This window comes from Anolis carolinensis, chromosome 1 (genome assembly GCF_035594765.1).
Source record: "Anolis carolinensis isolate JA03-04 chromosome 1, rAnoCar3.1.pri, whole genome shotgun sequence".
NCBI lineage: Eukaryota > Metazoa > Chordata > Lepidosauria > Squamata > Dactyloidae > Anolis > Anolis carolinensis.
The window spans coordinates 263,618,133-263,633,219 of NC_085841.1; the positions used below are offsets into that span (position 1 = coordinate 263,618,133).

At 38.6% G+C, this 15,087-nt stretch overlaps 1 long non-coding RNA gene across 2 annotated transcripts; it reads right to left on the reverse strand.

Annotated features, from left to right (window-relative positions):
* Positions 1–625: 625 nt before the first annotated feature.
* polr2l (RNA polymerase II, I and III subunit L) lies at positions 626–15,085 on the reverse strand. 2 transcript variants are annotated; one of them, XR_010004642.1, is made up of 3 exons: positions 14,947–15,085; positions 10,350–10,451; positions 626–1,360 (listed from the first exon to the last, which is right to left on the reverse strand). It is a non-coding gene; the product is annotated as an RNA polymerase II, I and III subunit L (long non-coding RNA). The 2 variants fall into 2 exon arrangements; XR_010004627.1 differs by lacking the exon at positions 14,947–15,085 and adding an exon at positions 14,714–14,869.
* Positions 15,086–15,087: the final 2 nt, after the last annotated feature.

Here is a 15,087-nt window from a genome sequence, read left to right on the forward strand (position 1 = left end):
GCACCAAATTTATGTCCCTTTTCTTGGACATGGAAGATTCAGGAGACATTTTGGGCATCACCAAGTCTTTTACTGAGGCCCGGCACCAGGCTCAGATGCTTCCATTTCATTTACAAATTTATTTTCCAGCCCGACTCAGATGAAAGCCACTGGTCCTAGCACTAGCAGTGAGGTGTACATGATAGATAATACCCCTTTTCTCAGATGCAAGGCTCTGAGATTATGCAGAGCTTTAAACCACAGCAAACAGCTGATATTTGGAGATATTACTTGAAAGCATGCACTTATTTTTATCACTTATTCATCATGTGGTTCTGAGTAACACAGCACAAGAACTAATGTGTGTAATGATTCCTGGAAAGTGCAGAGACAAGAAGGCAGTTTTCTCAACTGCTCTGAATTTCTGAAGCCGCACTCAACCTTTGGAGTTTATACCACAGCTCAGGAAAATGGACTGCCAGTTTTGCAATATGACATGTGAGAGAAATGGAGGGCGACTGCATTGGCAATATACACTGCTATCTTTGAGGATGTTCCTTCCGTGTGAGCACGCGAGATTGAATGTGATTGATAATGTCCCTTCCCCCCCTTTAAAATCCAGAGATATTTTTCTAAACAAGCAAAATCCATCTTCCATTTTTATTATTAGTTTTTCACATCACAACCCATGGCACTTGACACAGCTGAATCTCCAGTTTTTTTAGATAATGTCATATCATACAACAGGCTGGAACAATACTGCAGAGGAGGTTCTCATTCTCCATAACATTGACAGATGCCAGGAGCAAAACCCTGAAATTCAGAGGTTAGTATGCAGCTAACTTTCTCCACTTTCTCAAATAAGATGTGGCGTAACACAAGGAAAAGATGACAAGGAGTGGAAGGGAGGACAATCATCACAACATCATGAGCAGACTATATTCTAAAGTGTTATTAAAACGACTGCCAGTAACTCAAAAGTACAATTTTAAAAAATTCACCAGTCTCAAAATCCATGGGATTCTGATGAACTTCCATCCCTCTTTTAATTAAAACTACAGTCCCCAACTGTGTGTAAATGGATTTCAGCTTTCAGTAATTTCCTTTGAAGAGGTTAGTGGCTGGAGCAGCAGTGTGCCCAGAAAGTAAAATCCCTGACTGAGAACAATCTGCATTTGCAACCCCAGAAGTTCGGCTTGAGGATTTCCAGCAATACTCTGGGTCCATGTGTGAGTATGTGTACGTGTCTTGTGCACACATTTCTCCTGCCATTTATTTCTCCAGTGGGGCATAATTCAGGAGTTTCTCAATCAGATCAACGTGGGCAAGCAGCATTCGCCGGCAGCAATATCTCTTCAGACCCAGAGCATCCAAAGCATCACTAAAAACAAACAGAAGCAGGACAGTTTTAAAAGAACAGCACCACACTAAAACAGATCTTATCTACAAGGACAAAATTCAAGGTCTTTCTCATAGGGTAGGAAGAAAAAAACATGGAAGTGGAGTGAAGGAAAGAGAACTCAGTATGGGCTATTCAGTGGAAGGTACCTAAGGTTCTCCTCTCCTATACCACTCTCCTCAAACCGATTATGTTGCAAGAACCATGCTAATAAATTGCAGTCACTTATCTTGCATTCATGAATTTAACCATCCATGGCTTGAACATATTTAAAATCTCAATCACTTTTTTTTTTTTATTATAGCTTCCATTAGCTATCATATAGATCTAGAAAAACACTGGGGCCAAAATCCAGCTCTAGGATTTCTCGAAAGATTATAGTTTTTTCTCATGACCTATCATTTAGTAGTTTCCTAGTTGAAATCCTTCTCGTGAGGTTTTGTCAAAAGCTTTACGTTAAAGTATACTGGCATGCTTGAACCTATCTTTTTCTCTTTGGCCCCATTCATATCAGAATGCAGTGTCCAAGATTTTTCTGAAATTAAATGTAGGGCTAAAAGAGGTTCCCACATGTATACCCTATTATGTAGCAGAGGGTTGGACTAACTGATCTCCCAAGTCCTTGAAAACTCTATAAAGTAGGCATGAAACAGAGTCATAACCACTTTCCAAACTCAGTATTTCAAATAGATACAATCTCATTTTATAGCCTGAGAAGAGGATAAAACAAACACATCCCTGACCCAAAGCAGATTGCAGTCTAAAAATAGAGAAGAGACCAAAGAAATCCGAAAATGGAACAAGAATATGCAACTGATATACAAATCAAGAACAGAACACCAGAAAATAAGGCTAAAAAGAGAATTAGGAGGATGGATGTTTATCCATAAGAAACCTCTAAAACACAGAATAAAGATGTTCATTCTATTGTACAAGGAAACTGTTAAGACATTTTAACCTAGGGTTGTTTTAGCAGAACAAGGAGAACAAATACCAAGTTCAAAAGATCAGGAAGAATTAGCAATAAATATGTAAAATAGTAGGAAAAACAACTTATGAGAAATCTAGAAGTAAAAGAAAGAATAGACATACTGAACTGACAAAACACATCCATAAAAATGATTTCAAAAGAAATAATGACAACACAGTTTAGTAGTATTAATATAAGTACCCAGTAACGAAAGTATTTCATTTAGGGTGAATGCATGCATGCACAGAGAGGCTTTTACTGTTTGAAATGACAACCTTCACCAAGCCTTCTCTAGTAATGTTAGTATGATCTTGTTGCTTACTGTTTCCTGTATTCATATTCTAGTTTGCAGCTTCCTTTACTCTATGGTTTCTGAGAAGTTACAAAGGGGGCTGCAGACCACATGCTATCTCTCCCTCCTTTTGACTATGTGACCTGTTGATAGCTGTTTTGTTACAAGAGAGATGCCCTGGCTGATTGGCACAGGGAACGACCCAAACATATTTGAAACTGGACTAATTAAGTTTTTGTACCTGTATCTGCTGATCACATGAAAGTTGTGAGTAAACCAAATATGTTATTTCCACTGAAGTCTACTTAATTCTTATTTCTTGACTGCATGGTATGAAACAAGTTGTTTTATTAGAGAGTATTTTTGGGCACTGAAAAAGAAAACACTTCTAAAGCCCTGCTGTTTTATGCACTGGCAAATCTCTGTTTTCCCGACAGATCAGAGATTGCGGGTTATTCAGTCTAACAACTGAAACCATTGCCTAGCATAATTATATTTGGTTGTATACAACAAGAGTAGTTTCTGCTCTAAAATATTTTTTGGCTCTTCTTGAAAAAGTTATGCTCTCTAATATTTATATTACAGCTAAGTGCATGTGCATCCAGGACAACAGCTAAGTATATTTGCTCTTGGCTTGATAGTATGCATGTAAAAGGGACATAATTTTCCCCCAAGGTAGTTGGGGAAAAATTACCTCTCTATTACTTTGTCCCTATAGTACAGATATGTTCATTAATGTATTCCTCAAGGGGTTAAACCAGGCATAACTGGAATGGTTCTTAATCAATTCTTGCTGCTGTAGCTTGCTCTTACATTCCTGGTGCCACATTGCAGTCTGCTTCTTGTTCACTCTAGTGCAAAGGTGGGCATTAATGTGAGTTAGGAGGTTGCCAACTAATATGGATAACAGAGTTGAAATAAGACCAAGGATACTAGTACCTAATGAACTATTTCATTATTCTCCCTAATAAAGTGATGCCAAGATTTGTAAGAAAAGCTTTTATAATATACGAAAAGCGAAATGCCAATTGTCCAAACTGGGTTCAGTAAAGAAAGAGGCACTAGGAAACATACTGCAAACATATGCTGAATAATTTGATGAACCAGATTATTTCAGGAGAAAATCAATCTGTACTCCATAGATTACTGTAAAGCTTTTGACTGTGTAGATTATGGGAAATGTTTCACTCTAAAAGAAACGAAATGCTACAATATCTTATTTTCCCGATGTAGAACCTATATTCTGGATGAGAGACCACCATCAGGGCACAATAGCAGGATTAAATTGTGAAAGGAGTCAGATAAAGCTGCATTTTATCACCCAATCTGTTTAATTTATATGCAGAACATATCACATGGAAAGCAGGAGTAGACTCAGAGGAAATCAGAGTAAAAACTGAAAGAAGGAACATTAATAAATGTATTATTATTATTATTATTTTTTCGTGTCACGAGCAACCGGAGTTGCTTCTGGAGTGAGAGAATTGGACGTCTGCAAGGACGTTGCGCAGGGGACGCCTGGATGTTTTGATGTTTTTACCATCCTTGTGGGAGGCTTCTCTCATGTCCCCGCATGGAGCTGGAGCTGATAGAGGGAGCTCATCCACACTCTCCCCAGGTGGGATTCGAACCTGGCAGCTTTCAGGTCAGCAACCCAACCTTCAAGTCACTTAGTCCACTACGCCATCTGGGGGCTCAATAAATGTATGATATGTGATGACACTTTGATCAATACTGATGAAACTGAAGAAGAAAGTGCAAAAGTGGGGTTACATATCAGCTTTAACAGAATCAAAGTAATTACTACATATTATTTACATAACTTTAAAGTGAGTAATTAAGATATTGAAATGGTTAAAAGATTTTCTATACTTTGACTCAGTCATTAATCGAAATTGAGAAGTCAAGAAATCAGAAGGAGACTAAGACTTAGAAAGGCATACGGGGAGGAACTAACTAAGATCCCTAAGTAAAACATATATTGAAAGACACAGAAACTAGAACCATCTATGCTATAATATTTCTGATTTCTGTATGTGGCTGTGCAACATGGACAGTGAAGAAATATGACACAGTGAAAATAAATTCATCTGAAATGTGGTGTTGGAGAAGTTCCACAGATATGAATTGCTAAAAAGACAAATTAGTGGGTATTAAAGAAATCAGGTCTGAGCTCTCATCTAAACTCAGGCTCACATACTTTGGACATATCATGCAATTACATGATCCAGTGGAGCAGATGCATAATGTGTAATGTGGAAAGCAGTAGGACCACCATAAGAGAAAATTGATTTGGCAGCAAATAGCAACAACAAAGGATGTTGCATTGGCTCCACAAAGATCTTGGAGGAGTATATCCTAAGCCATTTAAAAAATATTTTCCCTCCAAGTGGCTTCTAAGGAGAATTGATGGCTATCCCTATTTTTTTTTTTCCATTTGGGCCGTTTTAGCCTGAGGAATGGAATTTTGTCAATAAGTTGAAAAAAGGTATTTCCTCTTTTGAAAATGACCTGGGGATGGGGAATATGCCAAAACTGTCTCACATATCTGAGGAGACATTATTGGGCAATGTTTCAGTTATTTCTGAATTATTATTTCATCCTGGGGACTACAAAAGTACGTAGTTCTGTGGATTGCACTTTCCTCATACCTGCTCTATAGCATGCAGTAGAATTACTGGAGAGCAGTATGTAAGATTGGGTACTGATTTTGGAGAGGTTCTCTGATCTGGACACTGTCATTTCCATGTCCTTGTTATTCAACCTATACCTGACAGAAGCAGGTTCTCACATTTCAGTCCTGGCTTTTTAGGTCAGAATTCCATTCACTTATGTCCCCTGGATTTCAACTGGGAATAATTAGCTAGAATTTATATGGTTAGGTTGCTGGCCTACTTGAGCTGATGACATTTTTTTAAAACCCTAAAGTTTTGAACATTTATTAAAGCCCATTTTGACATGTAAGAAAAGAATAAATCTCATATCTAAGAATTCTGCTCATGATTTCTGCCAAAATGGTATATATGAGAAGAATTAAGTTTCAATTTTCATGACTGGTTAGAGGAATTAATATTCTGTTTGAGATGTATGTCTCTTGCAGATCAAATAGGCAAAAAACAAATGAAAGATAGTATCTCTTGACCTTAGAGTCCGCCTGCATAAGAACTCAGTTCTCAAACAGGATTCTTTCCTCACTACATTGTATGATCACTCGTTATTCAAATGATTTAAAAAGTCTGTTAAAGGTCTGAAAGAGCTGCTTATTTTTAAATTAATTTTCCAAGTGTTGTAATCAAATATTTCAGTTACCCTGCAATCCTATGTATGAGAAAATTTCACAGAAACCCAAGGAACTTACTAGCACAAAATAGCACAGCACCATTCACCACCAAAAAAATGCAAACAAAAATTTAACAATGGAACAGGTTTTAAAATAAAATGATCATGCACTGATCTTTATGAATACCTGATTCTGTTTTTAAAACCTTATAGGAGCACATATTTAGCTCAAGGAGGTTATTAAGCAAAACTGAATGTACTGCTGAATAATTTCTCCTCTTCCTCCTCTAATACTGCAAATGGTAGTTTCATGAAACTCAATGTAAGTAAAAAGCAGCAATTCCAAATACTGCTTAAATTCTTTATGCACAGACAAGCAGATTATTCATCCTACCTGCCATATTTTGTGCCACAAGAAATGATTGTAACAATACCTGTCATATGGATCTGCCCTGAAAAGTGTCACAATTTAAACAATAGAAAGTTTTGTTGTTAGGAAAAACTCAAATATGCATTTGTCTTTCCGCTTGGTTAATGTAAAAAAATAATAATCATGTAATAAACTAGGATCAGATTTATGCCCAAGGCATGCATCGTGCAGGTGCATTTATCATGCAAATTATACTAAAATGCTACTTAATCTCTAAATTTAGATTCATAAGCCCCAATTTTGTTTCTGTAGCGAAAAATCAATGGTTATTACATATCTAATATGAAGTCTGGGGAAAAGGGTGATACGGGGGGGGGGGGGCAGGTTGGGCACTCGAGGGGTGGTGAGCGAGTGCTGGGCAAGCAGGTGAGCAAACGAGTGGCGGGGGGGGGGGGGGCGCAGCACAACTCGCCCGCCAAGAGAGAGGGTGTTGTGTGCCCCTTCTGGCACACATGCCATAGGTTCGCCACTACTGGTCTAGCCAGTCAAGAAAGCAGCACATTTCTAACCTTCTCTGCCATTTAATTGTTGTTACAAAAATAGTGCCGTGAAAAGCCAATTACCAAGCACTATAAATGAAATATACACAAGCAGTATATAAAGGTAAAGGTTGCCCCTGACGTTAAGTCCAGTCATGTCTGACTCTGGGGTGCTCATCTTTATTTCTAAGCCGTAGACACCTCTAAGGTAATGTGGCCGGCATGACTGCATGGAGCGCCATTACCTTCCTGCCGGAGCGATACCTATTGATCTACTCACATTTGCATGTTTTCAAACTGCTAGGTTGGCAGGAGCTGGAGCTAACAGCGGGCGCTCAAGCCGCTCCCGGGATTTGAACCTGGGACCTTTTGGTCTGCAAGTTCAGCAGCTTAGCGCTTTAACGCACTTCGCCACCAGGGCTCCTGTAAGCAGTATATATTCATATTAAATGTATAATTTATTTAATTTACAAATCTTAATTTATATAATGTATGAATTATAAATAAAGAGCAACAACAATAACATCACAAAAAGAATGTACTAAATTGTACTAGAGACAACAGGAACATTAAACTAGCTGAACTTGCCAAGTGGCCAAACTCTTCCTCTCTTAAAATGGTTCCCATTACAACCGATCATTATAAGAGCTGAAGCTTAGTTTGCTTATTTTGTCCTCCCTCGTTATCCCTTTCCCCTCCTTTTGCATCATGTTTTTTAGACGGATCCTCAGGGGATGGTTTATGATTTATATTGTCTGGGAGACTTTTTGGCTGAGTAGCAGAGAAAATATTCTTCAAATAAATCAAACTTTTCTACCTCATTATGGCTCATTTTCAATGTTCTGAAAATGCAGATGTAATTTAAGATGTTTTAAACATCTAATATTAGCAAAAAGGCCAAAAAGCGACTAAAGCTTTAAAATTAATTTAAAAATACGGTAATTTTTTGTATTCTCCAAAGGGGTTTCTAGCCTAATCACTAAATCATTTTTGGATGATCTAGTGATAGGGCTTGAAAATCTTTTGGAAAGCATAAAATTTTGCTGCAGACACTACAGAATTTGAGAAGTTGGCGGGATTTCCAATAAACGCACAAAAAAGATGATGCTATACAAAATGAGAAAAGAATCTTAATGATAAAAACAAAGTTTTGTTAAGATCGTATATTTATTTCAATCCTGCTTTTGACTAATGATAAACTATGTAAACAATGGCAGAAAACTCTATTCAAATTCAAACAGCAAGATATGAAACCAAGTGTCAAATGTAAGGTTTTTACAAGATGCAAAACAAAAATGAGAATGGGAAATATCAGGTGTGACATTTCACTTTTCTGCATGCTGTTTGGTTTGTTGGAAAGAAAGGATTGTGTTGACTAACAAGAGATTATCAGGCTTGGAAGAGCATGGCCTGAGATTTGGGTGGCATGGATACTTATGGCACAAAAAGGAAAGACAAATGTAGATTGTAATGGTCATTTTGTGAGACACGCCTCACAAAGAATATGGAAGAGATACAAGGTTATGCCCTAAAACCCCTCTAGGGGTCTCAACGCAAGACGTCTTTTATAGGGAAGAAACAACATCAGAAGAGAAATGGGCTATTTAATAAGATCTTTGAAATTTGATCAATAGAGAATTAAGTCAAATGAAGAACAACTATCAGAAAGTTATAGTTCTCAATGTTACTATCAGAGGCAAATGTTTGAAAGTTTTAAAATGGACAAAATATATGGTTTTGAAAAGAGTAAATTTAAATTTGAGATGCAATTATGTGTGGATGAAGATTTTATTGGTAAGATGCATAGACTTTTAATAAAAACTAAGAAGAGGAACAAGTTAAAGATTGTATGATATAATGGGCTCAGAATTTTGAGTATACCAATCAAGTAAAACTCAAGAGTAAGAGAATGGAAGACCATTTTTCTTCCCCCCTTTATCTAGATCGGCTCCCATTTCACCTGCTGCTATCACTGCAGCCGCTGCCACCATCCTCTCCCTCAGTAGCCGATGTCCCACGCTCTGGCTCCTATTCTGGCTTCTTGTCTGGAGTTGGTGGCAGCACACTATTCTCCTCTGGCTCCCGAGTGACAGGATGGATGCTGGTGGTGGTTGTGTACCAAAGCAGCAATGGCAACAGCAGCTCTGAAGCAGCCCTACAAGCCATCCAATTACAAGGGAGCTGGAGGTGAGGAGCACTCCACCATTGCTAGAGCCAGAAACAGGTGCATGAGCATAAGGACTCACCTGACAGGGAAAGCATAGCCAGCAGGAGTGGGTAAAATGGGAACTGGTCTAAAGAGGGGTAAAGAGATACTTGATTACATACATCAGTTGTCTACTTGTGAGCAAACTGTTCGAATCTAAGATGTAGACAGAAATACAATTACAGGTAGGTGTGGTGCTAATAAGGTGAATCTGAGGTTGAATAATCTGAATTACAGCTAGAGTTTTTTGCTGGTTTAAACAAGCCCTGGGTTTGAACTGAGTAGAAAGGTACAGGATTGTACTGCTGATAACAAATACAGTTGTGTTTGTGGGAATATTACACTGAAATACAAAAGATGGAGAACCTTATTTATTTATTTTTCACTGTAGGATATTTTTTTTATTTTATGGCCCACAGCAGCAGACAGTATGCTTGAATACAAATGCTGAAAGACTGTTCTTATAGAGCCCTAACCTTGCTTGACTTTCATGTTTAATTTCTGTCTGTATGTCTCATTTATAAGAAAGCACTTGAAGTTCAGAAATGTGAAAATGAAATTAAAAATATTCTTTGTCCTCCCAAGAACTAGCAACTGAATAGTAGAAGAAAATGAATGAAAGTTGTACAATTCATTATTTCAATGGAGTCTGCATTTTCTTCTTAGTTTCCTTTATCAACATTTATTTAAAATCACTATATAAAACTGCTGCAGGGGAAAAGAATACTTTCTCCTATATGAGCTATATGCAGAACAAGGCAAACGAGACACTGTTATAGTTGCAAATGCTACATATGTCTAGGATTTCCTGATACTGTTGGATTACAATGCCTAGAATTCTTAAGTATGCTGCCTGAGGCTTCATGGAATTGAAGTCCAATGACATCTGGGAACCCAGTGTTGGAAACTAATGTTCTAGAAAAGATTCTAATGGTAATGAAGACTTCCCGGGAGCAATATATCTTGTTTTTAGATAGAAAATACTGTATATATTCAGTGTTGTTTTAATCTAATGGTGAATTTGGGAATGGGATCAATTTTTGGACTTTTATCTTTTCTTCTGCATGGTGTTGATTGCTTTGTAGTTTATATAATTTTCCAAGCTGCTTTGCACTTAACACTGGTGCCAAAAGATAGAGTTAAAGCTAAAACACCATGTAAAATATGGCTCTAAAATTAAATTAAAAAACAAGTAACCAACGCAGGAGAAAGGTATCAGACAAATGAACCTTGGTTTTCCATGTAGCAAAAATGTTAATAGATTCTTAAGACAACAACTGTGGAAATCCAGGTATATAAAAGGAAAGGTTCCTACCCTTCTGTATATTCTGCTTGCAGAAGGCCAAGATATGCTTCCCATTTGTTTCCAACTATTTTGCCACAAGTGAAGCATCTCACAGGAATAATCATTTTACACCTAAGAAAACATTACAAACATAAACATTCAATATCATATAGAAATCTGAAACTGAAAGGAAGCCTTTCTTTTTTCACAGAAAAACATTTAAGTATCTTTTATTTTGTTACTGAAGACAATTTGTTGTAAAAGTAATTCCCTCTAGCTGAATAGTGCCCTTGTTTTGTACCTTATACTTTTTGTAAAACTGGCTTCAAAACCTAATCCTAAATATATTTCATTTGGCACAAGTACTATTGACAGGGAACAATTAGGAGCAATTGGAGGCTTTTAAGCAGAGGCTGGATGGCCATCTGTCGGGGGTGCTTTGAATGCGATTTCCTGCTTCTTAGCGGGGGGGTTGGACTGGATGGCCCATGAGGTCTCTTCCAACTATTCTATTCTATGATTCTATGGTACTGTAGAGCAGATTAAGTACAGCAAATAAAGATTTGGTCAGTGTGTCTCAGGCCCCTTCTATACTGCCATATAATCCAGATTTTTAGATCAGATAATCCACATTATCTGCTTTGAATTGGATTATATAAGTCTACACTGCAATATAACCCAGTCAAAACAGATCGTCTTTTGACAATTACCCAACCATATGTACATAACATTCTGAATAATACTTCATGCACCTGATGTTGTAATTTAAAGCCCATGAAAGTTTATTCCATTACACATTTGTTTGTTTTCAAGATGCCGCCAGGCTGTTGCTTGTAAATGAGATGAAGTCCAATAATAAATAAAATAATTTAAGACTTCATAGTATGATTTGCAGGTATTAATTCCCAAAATTCTGATTTTCTTGAAAGAAAACCAGCGCTTGTTACAGGCCTAATTACAGTTCATTATGAAAAACCGTAATTCTTTGTTCAAAATATGACATATCTTGCTTGCAGAAGAATTCATATTTCAATGAAAGTTGGGTGGTTTGGATTATTTTGCTTTGGGATAGAAAATAATAATTATACCAAGCGTGTGTGTGTGTGTTCATGCGCACACTTTTAAACAGGTATACTACCAAAACTAAGAGGCTTCTAGCACTCTTTATAAGTATTTCACCTCCAACAAGGTGAACAAAGCATGTCAAACTGATTTTCTGGATATGGTATATATAGCCCCTGAGTTTGACCTAAACTGCATGCATGATTAGGCAACTGTGGTGTAGCAGCAAGAGTGCTGAAGCTGCATGTTGAAAGAAACCCAATCTTAAGTTCCTACTCAGCCATGGAGTGCAGTGTGTGCCCATCAGGAAAACTAAATGTCTCCTGGCATGATAGCAACTTCATGGGACTACTATGAAAATGAAATAGGACAACTCAAACTAGTGTTCTATGCATGCAAACTTGTGTGTTCATCTGACAAAAAAATTGTAACTTTTAGCAGGATTGTTGTATTTGTCTGTTATTGAAAACATAAATGAGAAGTTTCTGGCATCTGGAAGAATAACATTTACTGTCAATTAGAAATATCTGGCCAGAGTTATTTATAATTATAATAATGCCTCGAACTTTAGCTTATGGTGAATCTGTTGATCTTTGATTCCCATCAGAGCCACCAAGAAGGTCTGCAATTGAAACCTGTGCCTGTTGTTTCAATGTGGGGAACAAGAACTGTGGTGTGATAGAAATGAAGGAAGTGAGGTTGACAGAGTGAAATTTGGAGAGACCCTGAACTTCTAATAGTAGGATCAGTTGCAGTTGTCGCTGTTCCTATTATAGTTATTTATACCTTGATTTTAAGCTCAGGAACCAAGATCTACAGTGACTGACAACCTTAGACAAACACACCAGGGGACTAGGATATGTATTCCTTGTTTAGCCATGGAAACCTACTGTGCAACTTTGGGCAAGTTATATTATTTTGCTAAAGAAAAAAAAGGCAAATCTCTGAATAACTCTTGCTAAGAATATACCAAGATCCGGTCTGATTTCAGAAACTAAGACATGGCGAGTAAATGGATGGAAGTCAACTACCAGGTGCTGTAAGCACAGTCCCCAAGGGAAGAAAGGGGGGTATAAACAAAGTTGATAATGTCTGAAATGACAACCTTCTTCAAGCCTTCTATAGTAGGTCCCTCCTCCAAATTGGGTGGATTTTACAGCTGAAGCCCCTAAATTATTTCCATTCAGAGTGCTGGCTTTAGCCTATAAAGCCCTAAATGGTTCTGGCCCAGCTTACCTGTCCAAATGTATCTCCCTCTATGAACCTCTATGAAGAGGTTAAGATCTTTTGGGGAGGCTCTGCTCTCGGTTCCACCTGATTCAACTGAAGACTTGGATGTTTCGGCAGGCCTTTGGAGATAGTCATTAATTAATCAGCCCCAGAGGGTTTTTAATAATCTATTACGATTTTACCATTTATGTGTTTTAAATGCAATTTTTTATCCTGTATTTTTGTTTTAATTGATATATTGTATTACTGTTTTATCTTTTTATAGTGTGATTTGTATTATGTTGCCTATGTTTTGTCCTACGTTGTTTGGGCCTCTGCCCCATGTAAGCCCATGTAAGGGGAGATGGTGGCGAGATATAAATAAAGTTTTATTATAATTATTATTATTATTCACAAATGCAGTTGGTGGGGACGAGAGACAGGGCCTTCTCAGTGGTGGCTCCTCTGCTCTCGAACACTCTCCCCAGTGAAGTTAGATCAGCGCCCTCCCTTCTGGTCTTCAGAAAAAAAGTAAAGACATGGTTATGGGACCAAGCTTTTGGCCAGTAAAGTAATGCAGTGCACGAAATTAATAGGGAATAAGTGCAACTGACAATTGGAATGGCCTGGTCTACGAATTTGGATCATGTGATTTTAATGTTTGTATTAGGTGTTTTAATTCTATGTTTTCATCCCTCTCGAAAGGACTTTGTGTGAGTCAATCCAACTGTTCTCATGATTGTATATATGTTGCTCTGCATTTCAAAGAGTAAAAGTTCCTGTTCTTTAATTATTATCTGCGTGGCATATTTTTTCTCTGGCCAGACAGAGTATGGACTGGTCAAACATGAACTACGCATGATTTTCATTTCGTCACGTGTTAGGCATTGAATTTTGCCATTATTATGTTGTACACCGCTTCGAAACTTCCTGGGGTGAGAGGTATATAAATATAGTACATAAATGAAGGTCATGTGTGACACATTGGGTCCAGATCCATCAAGCCACAAAGTACAAATCAACCAACATGCAAACTTTGATGTTTATATATAGAGACTGTAATCTCTATAAACCAGGGAGACCAAAGTGAGGGAAGGCACAAAGGCATGATCATCAAGTTTGCAGACGACACCAAATTGGGAGGGATAGCTAATACTCCAGAAGACAGGAACAGAATTCAAAACGATCTTAACAGATTAGAGAGATGGGCCAAAACTAAAAAAAATGAAGTTCAACAGGGACAAATGCAAGATACTCCACTTAGGCAGAAAAAATGAAATGCAAAGATACAGAATGGAGGACACCTGACTTGACAGAAGTTCATGTGAAAAAGATCTTGGAGTCCTCATGGGCAACAAGTTAAACATGAGTCAATAATGTGATGCGGTGGCAAAAAAGCCAATGGGATTATGGCCTGCATAAATTGGAGTTTAGTGTCCAGGGAAGTCATGCTACCCCTCTATTCCGCCTTGGTCAGACCACACATGGAATCACATCACACTGTGTCCAATTCTGGGCCGCGCAATTGAAGGGAGATGTTGACAAGCCCAAAAATGTCCAGAGGAGGGCGACTAAAACGATCAGGAGTCTGGAGAACAAGCCCTATGAGGAGTGGCTTAAAAAACTGGGCATGTTTAGCCTGCAGAAGAGAAGGCTGAGAGGAGACATGATGGCCATGTACAAATATGTGAGGGGAAGTCATAGGGAGGAGGGAGCAAGCTTGTTTTCTGCTGCCCTGGAGACTAAGACAGGGAACAACGGCTTCAAACTACAGGAAAGGAGATTCCACCTGAACATAAGGAAGAACTTCCTCACTGTGAGAGCTGTTCAGCTGTGGAACTCCTTGACCCAGAGTGTGGTGGAAGCTCCTTCTTTCGAGGTGTCTAAGCAGAGGCTGGATGGCCATCTGTCGGAGGTGCTTTGAACGCGATTTTCTGCTGCTTAGCAGGGGATTGGACTGCATGGCCCACGAGGTCTCTTCTAACTCTATGATTCTAAAGACACAGGAGTCCTTTTTCTAATTTTTAACTTGAACCTGAGGAAACAGCTTCAGTCCTCCTGGGAGTTCCTCGCATTCTTTTGGCAGGAACTCCCAGCAGCAACCGTCTCCCCTTTTCTCTTACCCGAGTGCCTCTAGAAGGGAAACGCTGTAGGAAAGCGGGGTAAACAACCGTTGCCTGGTCTCTACTAGCAACAAGGCACCGTCCTCGATGTGGAACTCTCTCCTGCGCGCACCGAGCTCGAGGCTTCCGAACAATGCCGCGGCCACGCCCCCTCTCCTCCCCCCGCCTTTTCCGGCGCTACCACTCTAGCAGAAAGGGGGTGTGTGGAGTGTTTCCTCACTCCCAATTCCTACCTGGGCCTCACAAAGCGCTGAAGGATAACCGCGGTACTGGGTGTCTAAAGAGAGGACCGTTCTTCGTCTCAACACCTTCACTGTTTTGTTTTTAAACTCCATTCCTCCCCAGAGAAGACAAGGTGGTACCTCCCGAGCGCT